Source organism: Podarcis tiliguerta (genome assembly GCF_965153285.1).
Source record: "Podarcis tiliguerta genome assembly, chromosome: 1".
In the NCBI taxonomy this organism is placed as follows: Eukaryota; Metazoa; Chordata; class Lepidosauria; order Squamata; family Lacertidae; genus Podarcis; species Podarcis tiliguerta.
This window is the reverse complement of record NC_139534.1, coordinates 54965568-54974780: the sequence shown is the minus strand read 5'-3', so window position 1 is coordinate 54974780 and position 9213 is coordinate 54965568. Positions and strand designations below refer to the sequence as shown.

At 45.0% G+C, this 9213-nt stretch overlaps 1 protein-coding gene across 9 annotated transcripts in view; it reads left to right on the top strand.

Annotated features, from left to right (window-relative positions):
* The first annotated feature begins 490 nt into the window (after positions 1-490).
* The window catches only part of SLC43A3 (solute carrier family 43 member 3), a 43441-nt gene continuing 34718 nt past the window's right edge, over positions 491-9213 (top strand). For 2 of the 9 annotated variants that reach the window (XR_014511978.1, XM_083443164.1), the window contains exons 1-2: positions 1518-1584; positions 3026-3093. The gene's annotated coding sequence lies outside the window, so the exon portion shown is untranslated. Of the gene's footprint in view, positions 550-1465; positions 1585-1756; positions 1981-3025; positions 3094-9213 lie in introns of those variants that run through there. The other 7 variants (XR_014511977.1, XM_083443174.1, XR_014511980.1 and 4 more) reach the window with 5 other exon arrangements.

Sequence of the window (9213 nt, the reverse complement as noted above, 5' to 3'; positions counted from 1 at the left end):
TGTACAGTTCCATGAGTCTATGAATCGTGGTCCAAGTTTTTCCAGACTGTTCATGAAAAAGATTCAATTAACATGAAAAATGCAGAGTGCCAGGTTAGCAAGTAGTAACAGTATTTCAATACCATATTGACAATCCTGATTTGAGAGCACCCCTGAGGATAAACTGGATCTGAAACATGTTGGGCTCAGTAAAAATTGTGCTCCTATCTCCCTTTGCATAGCTGGATGCTCTTTCCCCTCCTTTCCCAGCAGTTGGTGGCCTGCCAGATGGCCTTTCAAGTGAATTAAAGGGAGGCCTTTTTGTAACAGTTATATGTACTGCAGTTATTGTATCATTGTTTTTTGTGTTGTGAGTCACTTTGGCACATGCGTGTAGGAAATTGGCACACACAGTTATCAAAATAGCAAATTCCCACTTGCTTTTCCTGGGTGGGGTGACAGAAGTATGATCTCTAGATAGTACTGGGTTCTCAGCACATGCAGCAGAACTATATAGTAGGACATTAAACGTGGAGGTGGTAGAATGCTCTGTACGACTTCTGGCAACAGGTATGGGACTCCACTTTTGAATACTTCTCCCTGCCCTCCAGTTTGAGCAAAATCCCTGAAAACAAGAAACTAGCACACCAGAAAAGCAGGACTACAGGCGGAGTGAGGCAGCTGACTCAGGTGGCGGATTTGGCAGGGAAGCAAAGTGTTATTTATTATTGTATTTTTACTAAGGAGGGGGAAATGGCCTCCTTTCTTTTTTGCCTGATGTGTCCAAAATTACTTAGGGGAGAGTTAGAGCGTTTGCCTTTTGACCTGAAGGCTTCAGGCTCAATCTCCACCATCTCCTGGTAGGGCTGAGAGAGATCCTGGTCTGAAATCCTGGAAAGCAGCTACCAGTCAGTGTAGACAATACTGAGCTAGATGGACCCGATGGTATGGCGCAGTAAAAAGCAGCTTCTTATGTCTGCCTCAGAGAGCAAAATGTATTGGATCAAGGTTTCCCAAATTTGGGTCTCCAGCTGGTTGGTTTTTTTGGGGACTACAATTCCCATCATTCCTGACCACTGGTTCTGCTAGCTAGGGATGATGTAGTCCAAAAACAGCTGGAGACCCAAGTTTGAGAAACCCTGTATTGGATCGAGGGCGTCACGAACAGTGGTTCAAAACCAGCACTGTTGTGTTGCTGCTCCGGTCTGTTGTTGTTGTTGATCATCTGAAGTGACCCAATTCATGTTGTCACTCCGGCACGCCGCCACTCCATTTCTGACACGTGTCTGCCCCCTGAGCTAAATCCCCGATAGGGCTGCCGCAGCCTATATACAGGGTTCCAGGAGGGCTAAGGGCGAAAAGCGCGGCCGTTTTGGCGCGCCGAAGGTGGCGAGGAGAACAATCCCTTTCATCTGGCGCGGCCCAGGGGGGGGCGGGGGCTGTCCAATACGCGGCTCCTGAAGAGGCGGCGAGCGGGAGAGGCGTGTCTCCGCGCTGACGTCAGAGCACCCCGCGCTGCCTATGGAGGACACCCGTGGCGCGCGGCCAGGGCTGCACGACCCACCGCTATGACAACAGTCGGCCGGCCGGATTGACGCGGGCAGGGTGAGTCTCTCCGCAGGAGCAAATGCGCGCGGCTTCCTTTCATGTGGGGCTGGGGCGGGCCTGTAGCCGGGAGCCTCGTGCGAGCAGGGGAGGGAGTAGGCAGGGAGAGGCGGCCACCCAATCGGCGAGGGGCCCCAGGGGGGGCAGGGCGGGGGCGGGGCCGGTGACTGACACCTCCGGGCGCGTGGGAAGGGAAGGGGAAAGTACCTGCAGCTGAGGGAGGTTGCCAGCGCGCATATGTGCAGGTGGGAGGAATAGTGGTCTCTTCCAAGGGGGGGGGGGCACGGATAGTGGTCTCTTCCAGAGCAGCCTGTCCTTTGGCCACACGGGGCTAGTCGACGTCCCCCTCTTCGCATTGGACTGAGTGGAAGAGGGGCCCTGAGCCTTAGGAAGGAGGTATGTCTGGAGCGCCAGGTGCCCCCTAAAAGCGCCTATTTGTTGGAGAGATCTTGGAAGTTGGTTGCTCTCGAGCTTGCCTACCTTGAATGCATCCCCGGCGACTTCTGAATAAATGAGCCACGTGTCGGGCCGCTACTGCTGCCGTGAAAATGTGGGGAGGGAAGCAGCCTCGGCGCCTAACTTCATAGGAAGACATCAGAAAGTTTGACTTGTACAGGTGTGTGTGAGCAGCTGGGAGTAGGTTGCTCTCAAAGGTGGTCAAAGAATAGAAGGGAGGTGTTTCTTGCTTTTTGTATCAGAATCGTAGACTTGGGTCATCTAGTCCAAACCCCCTGCAATGCAGGAATCTTTTGCCCAAAGTGGGGCTCGAACCCATGGCCCTGAGGTTGCCTGAGGTTATATGGATACAGGTAGTGACTATTCAGAGATGAGAGGTGGGCTACCCAAATAAATTCTGAGCAGATAACCGGTAGTTGTGAGGAAGTGTTTGTATCCCACGTGCTGTACATTTATTTAGGTTTCTTAATTGTCCTGTCTCCAGGGTAGGTGTCATTACTGAAAACAGATGAATAGGCCAATATAAAATTCTACAGAAAATTAAAATAGCCCCCATATCTGTCTCTGCTCTGAAAAGAAAGCCAAACATGCTCTACTTACAGCACACCTGGAAATTGTTCCGTGTTGTGGTTTTGGGATGCTGAAAGTTAACAGCCTTGACTAGCATAAGTAGATGTGGAATTCATGGCAGGTCTGGCTCTCTAGAGAAAAGCTGGCAGTACTAGCATGTATCCTTTGGAGCAGGTGAGTACCTGGTGGTGCTCTAGATCCTTGGGACAAGGAGGAAGAGTTTTTGTTGTGAAATATTGAGGTAGGAGGATTCTGGGTAAAGACAGGCCTTGCTCAGAAGTGGTCTCTGGAATCCCAAGAGAAGCTCTTTAGTGGGAGACAAGTGATTTGTTTTGCTTGCGTTTCAGAGTTGAAGCTAGAGTATGCCATGGAGTAGGGCATATGCACTCATCCCATTGTTATGTCTGACAAACAGGTTTTGCAGCATTTCGTATTGTTTCAACAACTGTTTGACCAGAGGCAACAGTGGGACAAGAGCAATATGTGAGTACAGTGGGACTTACTCCCTTGTAAGTGTGTGCAGCATTGCAGCCTTATTCCTCTTTTCAAAACCAAAAAAAACACTGCCTCCAGCATTTATCCGAGGTCCTGTCCACTGTTTGTGGTCCTGAAATGGCAGGCAAGGAGATAATGAAAAGAATCAGTCTTTGTCTGATATCTGCAGACTTCTCTCTTGCCTCTTTTTCTTGCTCATAAGCAAGGACACATGATTTTGTGCCCTACTGAGGTCTGCTGAATCATATATTTCGCAAAGTCCTCATTTTATCTTCCACTTGCTCAATTATTACCTAAAAGTTTATACAGGCCCTGCAGTTTGTGCTGCTCAGGAAATGGACAGTGTCGTCTGTGTCTATGCCTCAGGTGGTCAGAAACTGCACAGAACCTTGTCTTTTTATCAATTTAACCAAATATCCAAGCATCTCCCTTTTGTATTGGCAGGAGAACAATTTGCGTCAATTACTACTTTCTCATCTGTTTGCTGGGATGAAAATGGAATGAAATGGGAGTATGGTCTAGGAGTATTAGAGCAGTTGTCAATTCCCCTAGACTTGTGTTTCCTTTAGGTCCTGTCCACTGCTTGTGGACATTTCTGAAGGGACCTTATGCTTCTGAGCATGAGCTAACTTCCCTCTTTGAAAAGGAGAAAGCTCTCTCATGGGATGACCAAGACCTTGAGGAAACCACAGGTATAATTAGGCAGTGTTTGTTTTTCCTTAGATCATATTTTTAAAAACATGTTTCACAGCTACTTGTACATTTATTTGCTTTAGAAAGCCAGAATGCTGTGAAATGTGCCTGGGCCTTCCCTTCACTCCCTCCTTTGCAGAAACAAGGTGCACTTGGATGTGCAGGCATGCATACACAAGAGTGTGGTGCATATTATTTAGGTGTGTGGCTGGCTGTGTAAATGTGTTGGACTGCTGGTGGTACTAAGTGTAGACAAAGACAGTTGTGCATGGAAAAACTCTTCTCCCAAATGAGTGGTCAGCAAGTGGAACCTGCAACAAAATGTTGCAATGTGGTGTGCTGGATGCCAGCAGCTAACCTTTTCCAGGATACTCTGTTCTATTCTCTCTCTCTTTAACAGTAAGTCAGCATCTTGTGCATACTGGCCATGCTCAGTCCTCACTGAACACCGCCCCCCCCCCCCGTCCCCTGTGTGTGTGTTTACTCCTCATCCCTGTAGGCCTTTCCCTCTAAATATTTTTCTTGTACTGCTATAAACCTCGGGTTTTCCCCAAACCTGTTTGTGTGTGAATGTTGCCATTTTGACTATAAAATCAGTTTGCTATTAGTTTATAGGTTACACTGTAAAGACCCGGGAGTACAAAACAGTCACATTGACACTACTGAATTGCAACATATTTTCCCCCATTCTATAAACAGAATGCAAGTGTGGTGAGACAGGGTTGCCATATTTCAAAAAGTAAAAACCAGGATACCCCAAAAGCATTTTTAAAGGAAATCTGCAAAATTGTTCTCCCCCGCCCACCCCCTCTTTTAGGTGAGATGTAAAAGAGGAGAAGGTTTCTGTTGAAAAAGGGGATTTCAGCAAGGGGTGAGAAAAGCTCTTCTGTGAGATAATTAAAGCTGTAGGCCTTCTTCTCTTTTCGATCTGATAGCCATGACAATATGTTGTGAAATCAGAGTTCCTGTGGAAAGTTTTATTCTTGTTGACCCAGGAGATGGGGGGAGTCTGAAGCTTGGAAAATGTCCTTATCCCCACTCCACTGTTTGGAAAGTCAACATAGCAGCTGAAATTAGCAACAAGGATAAAATAAATGAGGCCTGGAGCTAGTCAAGAAGCAAATCCCTAGTGGATTTGACCTTGGCTATCACTGAAGATAAGAGCCATAATAAACTTTTAAGGAGGGTTAGTTAGTTTGTTTTACTGTGTAGGTCTGATCCCACATTTCAGAATCGCTGATTGGGAGGCAGTAAGGCTATTGCCACCTCTTATTAATTTTGGGTGGATAAGATATCTCAATATTGTCACAGAAAAGGGACTTCATAGAGTATCACACAACTACTAAAATGTAATTGGAATGAACAGTGCAATCCTATATATGTCTCCCTGGAAGTGAGTGCCACTGAGTTCAGTGCAGTTTGCTTCCATGTAAGTGGGTGTAGAATTGCTGCCTTTATTAGATACTTTATAGTTTGAATTGACCTTAAGTCAATATAGCCCTGTCTTTAGACTCCAATCCTAAGTGCATTTACTAGGAATTTAGGTTAGGAATTTAGGTATGTAATATACTCACATACCTGGAAGTAGGGCTCATTAAAATCAAGGGTTTACTTCTAGAGGTAGGCATGCATAGGATTTTACTGCAAGTCTCACTGAGCTCAACAGAATACACTTCCAAGTAGGCCTGCATAGGATCCCTCTCTGCAGATAATTTTGATTGTATTGCTGCCTCTATGAGGAGAATTGATATTCTGCAGAGGAAAAGGGTAAGGCTACTTGCTCAGCTGGTTTAAGACAAGATTCTCCCTAACCATAATTATGTCTCCTTAAGGAATTGCTATGTAAATAGAGGTTAGAGAATTCTAACTTTATTTGCAGCACTCTTGCCAAGCTGCAATTCCCAGGGCTATTTTTCAGCAGCCAGACTCACATCCCCATGCCAGTTAAAAGGGTATCAAACATACAAGGAGCTGCCATCCCTGTTTGCTCTGTTTGCCGATATTGTCTACTACCCTTCCCCAACACCTCTTTTTACACCTCAGCCACCTGTCTCCCCACAGCCCACTTCAAGCTCCACACCTGCTTTTTAAAGGAGAGGCACTTCACAGTGTGGCTTGCTAAGTTTGCTGGATTTGAGTTAAATGCTTTGCTGAATCAGAGCCTTTGGTTGTTGCTTAGCAGCATACCTACTGACCAGCAAGGGCATTTTGTTCAATGCATTTCTACTCATGACCTTCGTGTCTCTCTATTCTGTTTTATGTAGTTAATTATTCACAAATTGAAAGTGAATTCTTCCCAAACTCAAATCAATTAATGATCTCTTTTTATGTTACTCTGCATACATATTAATGGTTCTGTTCCTTATATTAGAATGCTTCAAGGCACCAATTTTTAAATTTTATTTTAGTCTTAACATGATCAGCAACTATTTTTGACAATCATGTTCTTCTCGAACACCTGGCAAGCAGAAAGTCTGCCGGTGATTTTTTAAAAACAAACAAGGAGATACAAGTGATGAGAAAAATCTTTATCTACTTATTTGCAACATACCTTTTTAGTGTACTGTACTGTACAAATATAGGGTCAGTAAAAAAAGAAAATGGAGACCTGGAAAGCCAGTGATATGGGCAGATGCATAAGAGGGCTTGTACTTCATGAGGAGGAGGAGCAAGACTGATTTTGGACAGAGAGTCCGTCTCTGTAGCACAGAAGGGAGCTCTGTATGGAATGAGAAGACTATGAAGTGTTTCTGGGAGGGGGAGGTGTGCATTGTAGCACCATGAATAGGCTGTTTATAATCCAAGGAAACCAGTCCCTGGGGTCATATGCTGGACAGCTTTGGTCTGTTCCAGCAGTGTCATGCTTGGCATTTAATGAGCTAGTCTTTTATATCCAAAAGAGATGTGAATTTGGACTGAGGCTGATGGTAGAGAGTTTGCCTTCAGCCCTGGTATGCACCAGGCTGTACCTCATTTCCCCTAAAGAGACCATAAACTGTACTCTCCCAGGGTTGGTTTGTTCTGCTTACAGGTCCAAGATTCTTTTTTGGGGTAAATCTGGGTTGTCTTTTCTCTCTAAATGCAACTTACTATTGTTCTTGTATAAATGATTATCCCCTCATAAACAAACAAGCAAGAGCTTTGTTACGCATAGTATAGGAACATCTGAAGATTTCTGTTAGGGTTGCCAACATTCATACCAGCCCTGTTCCTGACCATTTAACTGCAGTTTAATGAGCAGAAATTTAACAACTTTTCCTGGCAAGGAGGCAAAAGTAATGAGGAAAACTCCACTTGGTAACATAGCCTCCCCCACACACACACCAGGCTGCCCCTACCAAGAAGGGAACAGGGCCCTTAAAAGTTGGCAACCCAGCATTTCAACATGTCTTACTTGCAATGTAAGTTATGAAATGAAATGTATGTCCCTACTACTATTTGATTTGCACAATACAGTACTAACAAAACAGAGAAGTGGAAGAAAATGCTGAAATTATGGTTTGTGGGACACAGCCCAAAAGAAGCATCCCCTCCCCCAAAGATGACCGAGGAACTGATTCGGCTTCCGTTGGGATTGCTGAAATGCAATGCACCTGAGTCGGCATTCCTGGATGACTGTCTCAGGTGCATAAGTAGTGGCCTCAGGGCTTTGTGTGTGCGTGCCTGCGAACGTTTAAAATAGAAACAATCAATCTGTATAATGAGGAGCCTCTACTGTAGCTTTCCCAGATAATTCCAGATAATTTACCGCAAAAGTGTTCTTGTTTTACAGCCCCACTGACTGTTCATAGTTTAAATGACAGAGTACTGTCATCAGCATGTTGCTCTTTATGTCAGACTTCTCTGCTGCTGCTCCTATACCTTGCACACAGATTCTGTTTTACTTTGTGATTAGATTCCTTTCAGTCTTCCTTCCCAGCCGTGCAGCCTTATTACCTCTTCTCTCTTAGGCTTTTTCTGCAAGCAAAACAATCTGGGTGATTATGATGAATGCATTTCAAACACCTTCCTTGTCTCCCTTCCTCCGCCACCTCTCAAAACTAATGGGTGGATCTGGTTAGTTTTTCTTCACTGCTTTATAGCTACAGCCTTTTTGCAACTCAAGACAAAACAGACACCTGCCACATGTATTGGTTAAAATGGTTTGTACACTAGGATGTTTTCCTGTTCCTTTAGCCCAATTAAAAGGGACGTGAGCAGTGATAAAACGTGATTGTGCTGCTATACAACTCCCATGCATTTTAAAGGGCCTTGCACAACAGAGCCTCTCTATCCATTGTGACATAATATGTTGGGAGACGGGGGATCTGTGTATCTCCAGATTTTGTTGGACTCCAGTTGCGTGGTGCGTGCTGTAGTCCAGGAACATCTGGATGGCCTCAGGTTTCCCACCCCTGCTCTAGAGATAGTCTCATGAGAAATTAGTGCTAGAAATTACTTGGTTAACAGCAGGCAGATCCATCAGGTTCCAAACATCTTAGGAAAAGTCATCATTAATGATTCTGTGATATGACATTGGACCTCTCCAAGAGACCATTTTCTTAAGAATTTCTTTTCTGTGCACATTACCTGTTGATAATCCACACATATTGTTTAGCTATCTGTTAACCTGAAAATATATGCACCACAACTGAGATGTTACCCATTCTACAATTTGAACACAGAGTATACACACTACGTGAAAGTTTAGTTAGGGTTGTCATATGTCCAAATTTTCCTGGACATACCCAGAATACTGAAGTTGAAAGCAGTGTCTGTGCAGAAATTGGTGAAATGTCCTGGAAAATCCATATGGCAACCCATGGCGGCAGTGTCATTTTGCTGATTTTTCTTTAAAATAGTTTAAAAACGCAAAAAACACACAACAACTTTTGTGTTTGGATTTTCACCTTTTGAAATGTGGCAACCCTGATTTAGACATCTGCACAGTACAGGAAGGGTGTGCAGCGGAATAAAGAGCTCTCCTCTGAAAAATCAGTAAAAGAGACAGTACATTTCTAAAATACTGGGGCTCCATTATGCTTGGAAGTTACGTTTCCCGTCTGGAGACATTGCCCTCTAAACACGGAAATGTGGTGGTTAGGGTTGCCAACTTCTTTTTGGACCTGGGCTCCTCTGGACATATTTCTAAAGGGCATATGTGCTGCTGCCCAAAAGGGTCTGTTTCTTGTAGCTACCAGCTCTGCCTCTGAGAGTTGTGGCCAGGTTGCACCCGCCCATGAGGTGATAGTATCCCTGGGTGCAGCAGATCCCGATGTCAATCTTTCTTACCCCCTTGTTCCTCATGTATATCTTCACTCACTCCATCTTCCCTGGCAGGGAGGGAGGAGACACAGGTTAGCCTCAGGCTGTCTCTGGTTGTGGCAGGCCAGAAAAGGGGTTTGGGAGACAAATCAAGCACACAAGGCAGTTTAT